The sequence below is a fragment of the Halichoerus grypus genome, chromosome 6, assembly GCF_964656455.1.
Source record: "Halichoerus grypus chromosome 6, mHalGry1.hap1.1, whole genome shotgun sequence".
Classification (NCBI taxonomy): Eukaryota; Metazoa; Chordata; class Mammalia; order Carnivora; family Phocidae; genus Halichoerus; species Halichoerus grypus.
Window position 1 is genome coordinate 152,894,344 of NC_135717.1, and position 16,434 is coordinate 152,910,777.

General features: G+C 43.4%; 1 long non-coding RNA gene across 1 annotated transcript in view; it reads right to left on the reverse strand.

Annotated features, from left to right (window-relative positions):
• Window positions 1-482: 482 nt before the first annotated feature.
• The window catches only part of LOC118524362 (uncharacterized), a 63,732-nt gene continuing 47,780 nt past the window's right edge, over window positions 483-16,434 (reverse strand). The window contains exons 5-9 of the long non-coding RNA XR_004911588.2: window positions 10,913-11,018; window positions 9,980-10,096; window positions 5,890-8,448; window positions 2,392-2,541; window positions 483-1,920 (exon numbers count right to left, since the gene is read on the reverse strand). This is a non-coding gene — a long non-coding RNA (uncharacterized LOC118524362). The remainder of the gene's footprint in view (window positions 1,921-2,391; window positions 2,542-5,889; window positions 8,449-9,979; window positions 10,097-10,912; window positions 11,019-16,434) is intronic.

A 16,434-nucleotide genomic window follows, 5' to 3' on the forward strand; every position in this document is an offset into this window, starting at 1 on the left:
AGTTCCATTAAAAACAGCTGGGTGAGGGGTGCCTGGGTGGCTCAGTCGTTAAGCATCTGCCTTCGGCTCAGGTCATGATCCCAGGGTCCTGGGATGGAGCCCCACATCGGGCTCCCTGCTCCGCGGGGAGCCTGCTTCTCCCTCTCCCACTCCCCCTGCTTGTGTTCCCTCTCTCTCTGTGTGTCTCTCTGTCAAATAAATAAATAAAATCTTAAAAAAAAAAAAACAGCTGGGTGAGGCCACTTGTCAGGATTTTTAATAGGCAATGTGAATTGTTACACACTTCCCTTCTGAAGGGAAATTTTTAATGTAGAATTTTTTTTTTTTTTTAAAGATGAATTTCCAGTGTTCTTTCCAGATGCTTCTTATGCCCCCAGAACACTCAGCCTTGGCTTTTCTCGGTACTTTGCTAAGTACCACAAAATCAAGGACTCGCCCCCCCTTTTTTTTTTTTAAAGATTTTATTTATTTATTTGAGACAGAGAGAATGAGAGAGAGAGAGCACATGAGAGGGGGGAGGGTCAGAGGGAGAAGCAGGCTCCCTGCCGAGCAGGGAACCCGATGCGGGACTCGATCCAGGGACTCCAGGATCATGACCTGAGCCGAAGGCAATCGCTTAACCAACTGAGCCACCCAGGCGCCCGAACTCGCCCCTTTTATGCCAGCATTTCAGAACCGGCCCTTCTCCCGCAGCCATTCCATCATGGTGGCCAAATGAGCCATCACACCTGCGCCATGGATCTGGGCAAGTGCCCAGAGGACAGCCGGTCCGGGTTGAGGGCAGGCCCAAAAGTTTTAGCAGCACACTGACTCGGCAGGACCCAGATGCTTTCACAAGCCAGATGGGCATGGGGGTTTCTAAACCCTCCGTCTTTTAACCATCTAATAGGCCCATCAATTCAGCTGCCAGTCCTTAAGTTTTCAGCTGGGCATCTCTTCATCTCCTCCGGAGACATAAGCTTTGTGGACACCTAGATGCTGCAGAATCCATTTGGCATGCATTGAGCACGTGGCAGAGGAAAAGGGCAGGCAGGTTGCAGGAAGGACCAGCAGCTCTTGGGGGGGGGGGGGGTTTGTTCCTTGTGTGTCAGCCACAGCTCCTTTGCTGCTCCCATCCTGTGGTCCGACGTGAGGTGACTAGGGACTTCTCTCCAGGGACTCCACACATGCATGTGCCCGTGCACGCGCCCTGCGGAGGACTACAGGCGCATGCGCAGCACTCCGCTGCCCTGAGGCTCCAGCCTTTCATTGGCCACTAGAAGGGAGAGTGGAGCAGACGCACTGCGTGCCAAAGTGGAGCCCAGAGCCTGGGGTGAATTTAGAGAGCAGTCTCCTCCCAGGAGACACAGAAACCTTGAGAATGGTGCCAAATGTGTGCATGTGTTGAGGTTGTCTAGATATTGCGGACCAGGATACTCCAACAGATAGCTGGTTTACATTGTTTTTGGTATTATCATCATCATAATTGCTCTGGACCCACTGTGGGGGCCCTGGCCCATGGCATCTCCCCATCTGGAATGCCCTTCTTCTCTCCATCTAAGTTCTACCCATGATTCTTAGGGCTCACCTCTCCAGGCTGTCTTCCAGGACCACTAGAGACCTCAGTGATCCCCCACAGCTCCCCAAGGTCCTAACAGTCATCTTCCTCATGTTATTCTGTGCATGTGACTGTCACATTCCCAATTACATTCTGTGGCAGGCACCATGCCTGGGTGTCCTTGGTTATCACCCTCACCACCTAGCACGATGTTCAGCCACAGCAGGTACTTGCTCAATGCCTGTTGACTCATTAGCAAGGGCTGGGACTTGGAAATCATCTTTAAAAACGGAGTTGGGTAACATCATGGGCTCTCTGAAAATAAGATACCACCTGAATGAATGGCAAAACGAGCCCTGTAGGATTATTCCATGATTCTGCACCTAAAGGAATGAGAGGTTGAGAGCAAATGAAGGCCCCTGGTGACATCACTTTTGGCAGTCCCCAGTGGAAAGTGACCCCGCCAGGGCCCGGCTCCCTCATTCAGTCCGGGAACGCTTTCCATTAACGCTGTTAACCCGACACAGAGGTCAGGGGCATCACGGGCCGGCCAAACATGCTCGGTTCCAATTGCTGAGTCATCTCCATCTTGTCTGCCCTTTCTCATATCTTCAAGAATGAGAAGCAGCAGAGGAGGGGAGAGGAGCACCAGGGACTATCCCACTTTAGCAAATCCTCCGTAGGAAGCAGTCTGGCCCATTCCTTCTAGCCCTGTAAACTCTTTCCATTAAAAACATTTCCCCACCACTGCCATCTTTTCAACTTCTCATTGTATCCTCAGCCCAAAGGGAAATTCTCAGCTCTCCGCCCCCAACCACTTACAGGGAGCAATTCCCTTCGAGGGCGGAACTCACTCTTTTCAGTGTACAGCTTGCTTGCTTGACATCAACCAAGAGACGCAGGAACATCTTGACCTTGGGAAAGCAGACTGGAAGATCAAAGAAGGCTTTCCTTGCTGCCCCCCTGGACTCAGCCTCATCAAGAAATGCAAAAAGCCCCCAGGACTGAAGATGGAAAACAACACAAGAAGGAAATGGAAATCAGACATAACCAAAATAGGCAAATTCAGTCTTCTCTGAGCTGGGAAATTAGAGACAAGGGAGTTCTACTATTCAGAGAACCTCCTTGCAAGGCAGGAAGGGGTAGATTGCAAAGAAGGCCACACCGCCCTCTATTGGGGGCCTGCCAGCATTCAGCCAAGGGCTTTCATTCATGATCTCCGTTGTCATTGCACAACCCATGGGAGCCATTAGTATTGAAACAAACACGCTACTGAGACCAGACACATCAAGTAATCCACCCAAGGCCATGCAGCTAAGACACAGCACAAGCAAGGATGCCAAGCCAGGGATAAATGACTTCAACGTTCATTTTCTTGCCATCTATCTTCATAGATAAGCTTTCCTTCTTGGACTCAGCTTCCCACTCAGAGTTGGCCAGCGCTTCTTTCTACTGTGGGGGTTCTCAGGGCTCGCTACATATTAGAATCACCTGGACACAGGCTCAAGCTGGCCAAGTGCTCAAGCCCCACCTCTAGAAATTCTGATTTTAAGTGACGTGGGGTGGATCCTGGCTTAGGTAGGTTTTAAAAGTTCTCCAGGTGATTCTAGTACATAGCCAGCACTGAGAATTCCTCCTAGCTGCAGAAGAGATGCGAGCAGGAACAGGTGGCCCCTCGAAACTAGGATGCACTATGTAATAGTAAGTTGGGAGGGCTTCACTAAAGAAAAATCACTCTTGAAGGATGTAGGCTCAATAGTGGAAAGTTACAGTTATACTTTGTGACACTGTGGTAGGGTGAATAATAGACCACCAAAGAGCTCCACATCCTAATTGCTGGATCCTATAAATAGGTTACCTGACATGGAAAAAGGGACTTTGCAGGTGCGATTAAGTTAAAGATCTTGAGATGGGGAGATTATCCTGAATTATCAGGGTCTCCCTGAGGTAATCACAAGGGTCCTATAAGGGAGGCAGGGGAGTCAGTCAGAGAAGATGTGATGACAGAATCAGAGGCTGGAATGGTGTGAGAAAGGGATCCAAGGATGTGGCAGCGTCCAGAAGAGGAAGAAGACAGAGGAAACAGTTCCTCTCCTAGAGCCTCCAGAAGGAACAGTTCGGCCAATACCTTAACTCTAGCCCACCGAGACTGATTTTGGACTTCTGACTTCCAGATCCATCAGAATAAATAAACTTGTATTGTTTTAAGCCACTAGGTTTATGGTCATTTGTTAGAGCACCAATAGGAACTAATATAGATGTAGTGTAACTGACTTCGCTTGTCTGAAGCTTGGTTTCCCCATCTCTAAAATGGGATCATCTTACTTACTTCTATAGGGTAGTTGTGAGGATTAAGTGCATTAATTAAAAGCAAAATGCTTGGTACAGTGGCTGGCACATAGTAAGTGCTCAGTAAACAAGGCTTACTCTTATGATTATGGCCAGAGGTCTTGTGAGGCAGGAAGTGAAATCATGAAAGGAGACGTGAGAAGAGAGACAGAGCTAGCTGTGCCCAAATACATTTCTACAGGGCGAGGGACTGAGGTGAGGGGAAAGCAAACTAGCAAAGGCTGGTACAGAAGGGCAGTGGCAGCAGGACTCCCTAGCCAGCTGGTCTTTGGAGGGGCCTTGCACCTGCCTGTTCTGAGCATCTCGTCATATTCCCAACACAATTGGGTTTACCCCCAACCCCCAAAAGTCAGCTCCACCATTGTAAGAATTCCCCCAGGGAAAGGGAAAAGGGGTAGGAATCATCAAGACACCTAAAAGGCCCAGAAATACAGGTTCCCCAACATTTCATTCACAGTCCAAATACAGCCAACAGGTCAATTTCTGAGCTTAAAGAAAATTTCAAGTTCTTACATTTTCCCAAGAATAAACATCGTTTTCTACCTATTTCGTTTCTGTTGAATTATGAAAAGTGATACGCATTCTACCACCCATTAGACTTGTGATCTTGGGCAAATGACTGTTCTTCTTCACCTATAAAATAGGGACAGGAATAACACCTACCTGTAGGGTTGTTGTAAGCAAAAAATGCTTTATACACGCAAAGAGCATAATAAAGTGCCTGGCATGTCAAGTGCTCAGCAAGTTAGCCATTAGCATCCTATCATGGTTATTTTTAGTTTGGAAAAAAAAAGTGAGGCAAGGTGGAGGAACCACCCACTTAGAAGACTTGACATGAAGGACAGTAATTTTTAATATGCTTTCATTGTGTTATTCAGTTTAAGATTTTATTTATTTATTTATTGAGAAAGTACTTGAGTGGGGTAAGGGACAGAGGGCGGTAGAGAGAATCTCAAGCAGACACCATGCCAAGTGTGGAGCCTGATGCAGGGCTCGATCCCATGACCCCGAGATCATGACTTGAACCCAAATCAAGAATCAGCCACTTAACCAACTGAGATACCCAGATGCTCCGTGTTTTTTTCAGTTTCTTTTAAGGAGTTACAAGAGAAAGTAGCCTAAAATAAGAGCCAGATACAATCACTGATTCATTCAACCCATAATTATTGAGTGCCTATTATGTACCAAGCCCTTTTCTAGGAACAAGGAACCTAATGATAAACAAGATCTATTCCCTATCCTCAGGGAATGTCCAGTCTAGTGGTGTAAAGAGACATGGTAGATTTCCATTAAAGACAGCGGGATACATACTACAATTAGGGTAGGTAGGGTGTGATGAAATGTACATAAGAGACCTAAATGTAGATCTAGGGGAGGGGGCACCAGGGAGGGCTTCCTGGAGAAAGTGACCTCTAAGATGGCTGAGTGGTTGTTTCCCAGAGGAAGGGATAGGGATATGAGAGTTTTAGGGGGCACCAGCTCTTCTGAAAGTTTACGGTCAAGAACAAGTAGTGTTTTTAGGGAACTGCAGAGACTCCTTACAAGCATAATATGTAGGGCCAGACCTGGAAGGGTGAGATGTTGAGAGGTCTGGCTGGAGATCTAAGTGCCGTTCAGATCATGAGCAGCTTAAGAACCATGATAAGGAGTTAGAATTTTAGACTGGGACAGTGAGGAGCTATTGAAAGACTTTAAGCAGGACAATTTTGTAATAAGATTTGAACTTTAGAAAGATCACTCTCTGGGGAGCAATTGAAGAGGGACAAGATAAAAATCAAAAGACAAACTAGGAGGCTACCGCAATAATTCTCATGGAAGATTATAGATGATGGAGCCAATGTACTGGCAATGGCGTGATCAGGGGTGGATAGATTTAGAGATATTGGAGCAAAGAGCTGCAGGCTGTGTGGTAGAATAAGGGGAGGGGAGACAAAACCTGTCTTCCAGGTTTGCCTTCTAGGAAATACCAGAACCAGCAGTTTGAGTGGCCAGTGACGTCTTACCTTTAGACACATTGACTTGAACACGTTGAAGTCCTATGGGATCTTCAAGCAGTAACGTGCAGTTGGCAGTTCGATGTGTGTCTGGAGTTCAGGGGAGAGATTTGGGATGAAAACGAAGATGTGAGAATCATCAGCCCATGGGTGGTCTACTTGAAACTATGGAAGTGATGAGATCACCTAAGGAGAGTAAAGGGCAGGAGGAGAAGATGGTCGATGACCTAAGGTCAGGCAGAGGAAGAGAGGACAGTCAAAAAAGGGAGACTGAGGCTAATCACCCCAAGAGGGGAAGGACCAGGGCAGCATGGTGCCCAGAATCCAGGAAGTGAGTGCTTGGAGGATGGGACTGGCTCGTGGTCCTGAATGCTTCGTTGAGGCCGAAGGAGATGAGGACATGGACTTCACAAAATGAAAGCCATTACCAACTTTGGTAAGAGCAGTTTCAGTAGAGTGTGGGGGGTGAAAAAGCCGAGGGATATGGCAAGAAGCAGGAGATAACAGGTAGAGAGCGCAAATGGGGACCTCTCTCTCAAGATGAGGACTTGACATTCTCGCAAGAACTTTGAGAAGAAGAGCAGAGAGAGACATTCCTCAAGCTAAAAGGAAGTAGGAGTTTTTTTTTAACATAAGAAGAATGAGAATATTGAGATGCTGCTGAGCTGGAAGAAGGGGAGAAAGGAAGAATTGAAAGTACCGTGGAGCTCTATTATTCTTGGATTCCAGATTTGCGAATTCTCCTGCTTCATCAGATTTATTTGTAATTCTAGAAGCAATACTTGCAGTGCTGTCCTGGTCATTCTTGAACGTGCACATGCTCAGAACAGTGAAACGTTTGAGTTCCCCAATGCACGTATGCACGTATTCCCAGCTGAGGTTGAGCAAGGCAGTGCTCAGCCTTCCTGCTTCCATTCTCATACTGTAGATGCTCTCAGACTGTTATGGGGCTTGCATTTGTGTGCTTTTTTATTGGTTATGTCAGTGTTTAAAATTGCCCCCCTGCGTGATGCTAAAGTGGTGTCTAGGGTTCCTGAGTGCAAGAAGGCTGCGATATGCCTTAGGGAGAAAACACATGTTAGATACGCTTCTTTCAGGCTTGAATTATGGTGCTGTTGGCCATGAGTTCAATGTTAATGAATCAACAGTATATTTTAAATAAGGCGTCTTTGAACAGAAACCCATGTGAGACTAGGTTAGGTATTGATTGATTATGTATTGATTATGTATTGATGTGGCCAGAGACTCCCAGGAACCTAACCCTGTATTTCCCCCAGAAGAAGTGGTTCAGGAGTCACTAATTCAGTGTTCACGGTGACTTTATAGAACATAACTCTTGTGAGTAATAGGAGTGGACTTGACAAGAGAGAAGAGTCAGAAAGAGGTCTCAGAAATGAACTTAGGGGACATGCTTTTGCGTAATGGGTCACCTAGAGTCCCTGATCTTGCCATCCAATAAGTTTGCAAGACCAAATATTCCTTTCAAATAAAAACCCAGGGAGATTTCACTGGGCTGTCACTGGGCTTTGCTCTGAACAAGCAGTCCTGGGATATGATGAGTGGAAGGATGGGTAGTGGCAGGGAATGATATCAACAAGAAGACACTGAAACTAAGATGTGGGAAAGAGAGAGGTCTCATTTTGTTGTGCTCTCTCTACACTGTGCAATTTATTAAGTTAAAGGGGGGGCCTTTTTTGGGGACTTCCCGGGGAGGCTCAGATTTGACTTTCCTGCCTCTTCTGGTGATGCCAAACTTTGTTTTGACCCCTACTCTAAAACAGTACAGTTTAATCTTTATTTTGTTCATACCTGGATCGAGGAGGAAGTTAATTCCAGACAACTGAGACTTGGCATTACACAGTAATCTCCTTTTTATTAACTCATCTCAGCAGTTGAAAGCATTAGGAAAACACTCTAAAAACATTGCAAACAGGGGCGCCTGGGTGGCTCAGTCGTTAAGCGTCTGCCTTCGGCTCAGGTCATGATCCCGGAGTCCTGGGATCGAGCCCCGCGTCCGGCTCACTGCTTGGCAGGAAGCCTGCTTCTCTCCCTCTCCCACTCCCCCTGCTTGTGTTCCCTCTCTCGCTGTGTCTCTGTCAAATAAATAAAATCTTAAAAAAAAAAAAACAAAAAAACATTGCAAACAAAAACCAAAAAAAACTTTGCAACCAAGCATGTATCCTGTGGGAAACACTTAAGAACTTTTCCTTCCCACTGCCTTTTTCCTATATTAGAAAAGCAAAGCTTCTCTACTCCCAAAGTGAGTTCAAATAAAGGGGAAAAACTACTTTGGTTTAAATAGTGCTGTGCACGTTCTGAAGATTAGAAGCAGGATTTCAGACAGGAGGAAAAGCAAGTTCTCAGATATTGACCACCCTTGCTAGTCTACGTGAAATTACCAGGAAGTTCTGATAGTGGGAGAAACTGACAGGTATGCAGTTCCATGTCAGGTCACAAAAGGTGGGTGCCTTCTGTTGGCAAGTATAGGGGATCACACTTACCTGACCCCAGTGATGTGTGATCTATGATTTATCAGGGAGGCTGGACCAAAGCTCACTTTTGTTCTATCTGAAAAAAATCTTCTCTTAGCAGACTCACAGGGTAAACAAGTTCAGTTTAGTCTTTAACAAAATACACCTTTCCTTGGCAGATTATAAATTTAACAGACTGGTGATACTAAGGAATTTTTTGATCTTTTTTTAATGCACGGACCCTGTTTTTTTAGAGCATTTCTAGATTTACAGAAAACTTGAGCAGAAAGTACTCAGAGTTCCCATATTTTCCTCTCCCCCTCTTCACACACAATTTTCCCTGTTATTAGCATCTTGCATATCCAAAGGCATTTGTTACAACTGACAAACTAATATTGACACATTATTATTAACTCTGGTCTATAGTTTACGTTGATTCACTCTTTGTATCCAAAATATCCTTTTAATACGTTTTAGAAGCATGGAAGTCATAATAATAAAGTTAACCAGATACAGAGGCATTTCTAGGGCACTATTGGTTACATCATTAACTCACCCTAACAGTCTTGAAAGATAGGCTGAGACTCTTGCTTAAAGAAAAGGAGCTGAGGTTCAGGGAGGCAAGTGACCTGCCGAAGCTCACACGGTTATTAAGTAGGAGAGACAAGAACCTAGGTCTTCTTACTTCTTTTTCAGTTATGCTAATGCTAATTTTTAAGAGGTCAGTCTTAGCCTCATTCCTCAAATCCATGTTTACATTTCTAAGCAGAGGATTATGATGCACACCTGCTAGTATTTCCACTGAGAAGCAAACTGTGACAAAGTGAACAAGATAATACTTAGTCAAATACTTGGCAGGTGAGCGTGTGTAAATGCTAATTCATCTTTTGGACTTCGATATTTAAGGTCTATACTTTCCTGCTAATTTATGTGTCTGTTTCCTCCACCATACAGGAAGTTTTGGGAGAAAAGGAACCATGTCTGTCTTGCTTACTGTTGTCTCTCTGTTGCTTATATATTACCTGGATCATAATAGTGTCCAAACAGCAGTTATTTAGCAAATGAATGGAAGGATGGTATGTTAGCATGTATGTGTGTGTGTGTATTATATATATAATACACACACACACACAGAGATTGATTTATTATGATATGAGGAATTGACCCACGTGATTACGGAGGCTGAGAAGTCCCACGATCCACTATCTATAAGCTGGAGGCCCGGGAAAGCTGGGGGTATTGTTCTGGCTCAAACCTGAAGTGCCAGAGAACCAGGGGAACCAATGGTGTAAGTCCCAGACCAAGTCCAAGGGCCTGAGAACCAGGTGTGAGGGCAGGATAAGATGGACATCTCAGCTCAGGCAGATATCGAATTCACCCTTCCTCCACCTTTTTGTTCTATTCAGGCCCTCAGCCATTTGGAAGGTGCCTACCTAATTGGGGTGGGCAATCTTCTTTACTCAGTCTACTGATTCAAATGCTCATCTTCTCCAGAAACACCCTTACAGACATGCCTAGAAGTAGTATTACCAGCTATCTGGGCATCCCTTGAACCAGTCAAGTGGACACATAAGATGAACCCATTCAGATATTGTCATCTGTGAGTAATAATAACCATACATAATCACCTCTGAAATCCCTTTTGATATCTTCCCTTTTGCTTTTCTGGTCGTTTTCCAATTACTATTTCATATGACCTTTTCTACTTCTTCTAATATTTTGGTCCTCACAATTTCAACCACATCCTGTAATTACAAGATAACTTGAATGAACACCAAATTTCTCAATCATTTTCATTTCCTGCTACATAACAAGGTTCAGATACAACCTACCATTGCTCTTAAGATAATATCTATACCTTTGGGCTGCTTCCAGTACTGCAATCCACGTGCGTGTGGACATGTCGATGCACATAGCTTTTGCCTGGTACCTTCTCCTCAGTATGAATGGCAGAAGGAGGTAATGGAAGGAACACCAGGTAGAGTCAGGAAATCTAAGTCTTAAATCTAAATTGTGCTTGCAGCTCTTTCAAATAATGGAAACTTGTTTCCTTTTGGTTCCTTAACCACAAGAGGGAGATAATATCATGTGTTCTTAAGACACCCCCTAAAATAATTTTTTTCCCCATATAAATGAGCAAACAAGGGATGTTAAAATGCTGGGGTATTTCATTAGCTGTTTATTAGTTTTAGTAAACAATGAATCCAAGGTCCTAAAGCAAAGATTATAAATGGGTATCTCGAGGGACCATATCGAGTCAAAGAAGTGTTTTGTTGGTCCAGCAGTGTTGTTTTTTAAATTGTAATTCAGTTACTAAAATGTTTAGACTTTGAGAGACTTCACATTAAAATCCTGGCTTCCTTTGAAAAATCTGGGGATTTGGCACTCCAGGCCCATTGCCGTTTAGCAACAATGGCCAGAACTGAGCAAGATTGCCTCCCGGTAAGGACAAAGGGGCCCTCTCATTTCCCACAGCCCCCACGTCCCCCAAGTTAACACACCCAGTCTTTGCCATGGTCCCCACCGCTCCTCTTTTATCATACCCAGTGTGTTTGACTTACTTATGTTACTCTCTGGTTCCTGAAGGCATTTGAATTTGGCAATTCCCGTTTTGAAGGGATATTATACAGCCTGTAGTTGACTCCGTAAGCTGCATCTTGATTGACCCTATTCACATAGTTCCAAAGAGAAAAGCCATATTACTTATAAGCCACTAGAACATTACAACCTCTCTCTTCCATCCAGCAAATTTTCCTCACTGTAAATAAACCATCTAGAGCTAGATGACATCTTATAGCCCATCTGGTCCAACCCCCCTTATGTAACAGATGAGAAAACTAAAGTACCAGATGGTGAAGATGCCTGCTTACAGCCCAACGGCCCAACAGAACTGCAACCAAGAGGCAGAACTAAAAGCAGAACCGGCCTCCCGGTGGAAAGCTTGCCAAGCGGCCTCCTCCCATTCTTTCCAGTGTAGGCATAGGAAGCAGCTGCTTACTTTCCTTTATGAAAAGCACGTCAAGCTTGGACTCAAGGACAAAAAGTGGGTTTTTGTCCTCTGGTTCTAGGCTTTAGATTCTCAGACAGCTTGTCTTCCTAATCTTAATGACCATGAAGATTCTTTTGAATCTCATACTCACTTCGTAGGGCTGCCATCACCCAATGCCATAAACCATGTGGCTTCATTCAACAGAAATTCATTCTCTCACATTTCTAGGGGCTACAACTGTGACCTCAAGAGGTCAACAGGGCAGGGCTCCCTTTGAATTCTCTCAGGGAGAATCTTTCCTTGCCCCTTCCTAGCTTCTGGTGTCCCCTGGAAATCCTTGCCTTCCCAGGCTTGTAGCGGCACTGCTGTCATCTCTGCCTCCTTCTCCTCCCCATATCTGTAGACACCAGTCATTGGACTTAAGCTCCCCCCCCCAATTCAGTACAACTTCATTTTAGGTAATTAATTACATCTGCAAAGACCTTAGTCCCAAGTAAGGTCACATGCCGAGATTCCAGATGGACCTAAGTTGGTTGGTGGGAGAGGCGGAGAAGGGGAAAGGACACTATTCAAGCCACTACAGCCCCTCTCCAAATGTTCCTAAAACTGTAGGCCAGTCCACTGAGGCTGATGATCCCATGGCTCCCACGTGCTCTAACTCCACTCCTATAGGCCATTGCAATGCTAGCTGTTAGAGATGATCTATATGGACCTTTGTTACCTGTCAGGTTCTTGAGGCATTTACCTGCCATTCTTACAGTGAGCAACGATAGATTGTAATAGTCAACACTTGGGCTTTGGTGTTGGGTGGGACCTGAGTTACCAGCTATTTGGCTTTAATGCTCAGCTTGCCACCTCATGGTTGTAAGACGGCTGTCTCAACTATAAGAAGACCACTCCAGTCCATATAGACTTTTCTCAGGTCCTACTGGCCAAGATGGAATCACATGACAATGTCCTGACTCAGGGTTCTCAAACTTTTTTTGGCTCAGGACCCTTTTACAATATTAAAAAATATCAAAGACCCTAAAGAGTTTTTGTTTTTGTGTTGTATCTACCAATGGTTACCATATTAGAAATTAAAACTATGACATTTTAAAAAGCATTCACTTAAGAATAATAATAGTAAATTCATTATAGGTGAAAAGGAAATATTTTTATGAAAAATAACTATAATTTCCAAAGAAAAATTTAGTGGGAAGAACTGCATCATTTTCCATTTTGCAAATCTCTTCAATGTCTAGCCTAAGAAAACTAATAGAGGAAAGCTATATTCTCAAATCTGCTTCTGCACTCAGTCTCTTGTGATATGTTCTTTTAGTTGAAGAATGTATAGAAAATCCAGCTCATACAGATATATAGTTTGGAAAGGGAAAATTATGTTAACAACTTTTTCAGATAATTGTGAATATTTTTCTTTGATATTGCTCCAAAATTTGACAAGTAGCAGTTTCTTAAAGGTTAGTTGCAATGTGGAATCTGACTACATATCAAGGAATTTTCCATACTTGACTACATTAAAATCTTGTACTTCAAACTTTGTAACCTATGCATTAGTCATTTGGAAAATATGAGTTCACTGAGTTATGTAGATCTTCCACGTGTTGACACATTTCATTGTACAATATAAAAATATCACATTTATTAATATCACTACCAATCTCATTCTAATTCCTTTTGAAAGCTTAAATTTTATTATTGGCAGCAAACACGGCCAGTTGTTTTCCTAGATATGCTTAACTCACTTCATTTTTTGAAAATATTTCTATCAAATACCTAAGCCTGGATAAGTATAGTTCGTTCATCACTTGTTTTAAGTAACAGTGGTGTTGTACCAAAGAACTGGCTAGTTCAGCTTGCAACTCAAACAGTTGAACAAATGCTTTTCCTTGGGACAACCAGCATCTGCTACGGAGTAGAAACGCTTCTTGCATACTTCCCAAGTCAAGGGGCGAGAAGTAATAAAATTAATAACTTTTACTGCTTCAGGGACATTCTTTTTTTTTTTTTTTTTAAGATTTTATTTATTTATTTGAGAGAGAGAATGAGAGCGAGAGAGCATGAGAGGGGGGAGGGTCAGAGGGAGAAGCAGACTCCCTGCTGAGCAGGGAGCCCGATGCGGGACTCGATCCCGGGACTCCAGGATCATGACCTGAGCTGAAGTCAGTCACCCAACCAACTGAGCCACCCAGGTGCCCCGCTTCAGGGACATTCTTAAGTAAAATGCTTTTGTATTACTCTGTGTGGTGGTGAAGAAAACAGGGAGTACTTTTGGTACCATGATTCATGCTAAGCCACCAGCAATCTACCCGCCATTGCTTTTGCAACATCAGTGTAAAAATGACGTGGGGAAAAAGGCAAATAATATCTTGAAATAATTATATATGTATACTTTGTTGGATCTGTATGTTCACTGGAGATATATATGTTATATATTAATATTAATATAATATATATATATATATATGCTTGGCACAGAGAAAAACACTCCTTGATGGTGGATGTTGTTGTAATAAGTATTATATTGTATACGAGCAGTTTGATTTTCCTTCCTGCTCCCTCCTTTCACCAAGTTTTTCTAGGTAACTAATTTATTTGATCTTTTCAATACCCTATGAGATATAATAGGTATTTTTTCAGAGAAATAGTTAAGTAATCTAAGATCCCACACAAATTAGGGGGGAATGACAACATCCCCCAGCCTGATTTAGGGCCCCACACCTAGTCCTGTGGCCAACCCTATAATCCTCTGGGCCCAAGAATCATAGCTGGTGAAATCATGTCAACTCAGACCTCTAGAAGCTTCTTCAGAGAGTTTGATCCAGAGCTAGGTATAGTATTCCCAGATTTTTTTTTTTTTCTCTGTGGTGCTAAACATCTCTTCCTAGTTGGCGGAATGTCTCAAATGAACATTCTTTAAATTCTACCTCAGTGTTATATTATGTCATGAGAGAGCCTACATTCTTTATTATATTACTTTATCTCCTTGAAGAAACGTATTCATTAAATGGGTACCATATATGACTGGTATTAAGATGTACTTTTTTCACATTTTAACATCTTGTAAATTAGAATGCATCTTATATTCTATGGGAAGTCATTATTTGGCAGTGTTTTCCCTTTCTTAGTGATACATAAAATAGTGGTGTAGCTATTAACAATGGTGTCTTAGAGCCAACAAAACTTGGTGTTTAAAAATCTAACTCTAGACTTTTCCAGACCTGATATAAGACATAACTATCTGAACACCACCTCCACACTTTCTGCAGAATTATTATTATGCATCATATGTTTTAGGATTTGATGTCTCTAACACAAATCTGCCCCAATAAATCTCAGAGTTCCATGCTGAGGAAAGCCCTCGTTTCTCTTACTGAACTGCCAGGCCTCTCTTGCTAGATAGTCATGGGAATGGAACCGTGTAAACTTTCTTTTTGATGAAGACAGCCAAGAAGCTCAGAGCTAAGTTTTGTGCTAAGTTGCAATAGTCTTCTTCAACCGAGATTCTCTCTTCTGAACTTCCATTTACCATCTTTACTGTCGTTTGATCACAGTGAAGAAGGTTCTGCTTTGTTCTTTTTCAGAAGTGGGGCACAACTCGCCAAATGGGATATGCAGGTTTTCTAAAATACACGAGCTGTGACAGAAATGCCCTCTTAGATCTGGGATTCTCAATCTTTGTTTTTGCATCTACACGTGTGTGACACCGTCATTACTCACAGTGAATCAGCTGGAGGGTCGAAGGAAGAGGAAACACAGTGTATCTGCCTAGAGACACACACTCGAGTCCCTGAGGTCTATGCCAAGAGCCCCTTGTGATTCTAACCGATCCCCATCCCTGCGTTTGGTCATCTTTCTATACCTGGGATAGTGATGTACGCACAGTAATGGCTTCATAAATTATACCTGAAGATGACTGAAAATAATACAAAGTTAGAGATACAACTTGGGCATTAACATTGGAAAGAGATCCCAGCAATGAATGGCTCTCAGGTTTAAGCTTTATTAGCCTCTAGGTGGGGTCGTGTGCGCTTTTTGTTCTAGCCAATGGGAAGAGAACAGAAGTGCTGTGTGACACCTCCCAGAAATCTCCCTAAAGGGAAAAAGAAAGCTTCTCTTCTTTCCTTCCTCCATTCTGCTGCCTGGAACTCACCTAAGATGGTTCGGGCTCCATCAACCATCTTGAACCAAGAAAACGAAGGTCATAGTTCAGAGAGTGGGGAACAAAGTTGAAAGAATCCAAGTCTCTGGTGACTTTGTAAAGCTGCCCACACCCCCAGGCTGCTTCCCTCCCAGACCTCCTTTTTTGTGAAAGCATAAAGCTTTGGGTGTTCAAACCACCATCCTGGGGATCTCTTTTACTGTCAGCCAAACGTAGTTCCTCACTGATACAACATCATAAAATGAGCCATACAAGGTCATAGATCAGGGCAGGGATGAAGGTCATCAAATGAGGCCAGGCCTGGAGCTCAGAAACCCTCTTTCTGGTCTTCGCCGTGATAGTTATGCCTTTAGCTTGCTTCATTAATTTAAGTAACCCACTTAACCTCTATTTACTTACGTTTCCTCATTTAAAAAAGAAATAGAACTTCCTCCCACAGAGTTATGATGGCTAAATGATATGCCCATGGGAAAGTCCTTTGAGATGGTGAAACCATTCATCTTTATTATGGTTAGTTGTAGTAATGATGCACTATGGAATAATCCCTCTGTTATCCCATTACCTGCCAAATGGGTTCAATTCTAGATTCCTGTGTCCTGGGCAGTGGTGTTGACATTAAGATGAAACCATGGTGGTTAACAGAGCTAGAATTGTTTAACTGGGGAATAGAGGTGGGAGAGAAGCCGGCATTGACAAAGTCTTGAGAAGGAGAGGTAGTTGCAAAGAGTGAGCAGCTGTTTTCTATAACCCCGAAGGATAGCCTGTGATTAGGAGAATAAGAATTTCCTAGTTGGGTACTGTTTTGGAGCTGGTTCCCTAGAAGCAGAGACTGGTATTCTTATGTGAGAGATTTCAGGAGAAGGATCTCTTCAGGAGAAGAGATTTCAGAAGTTAGGGAAGCAGGTGAGAGCCAGGGAAGAAGACAAAGATGT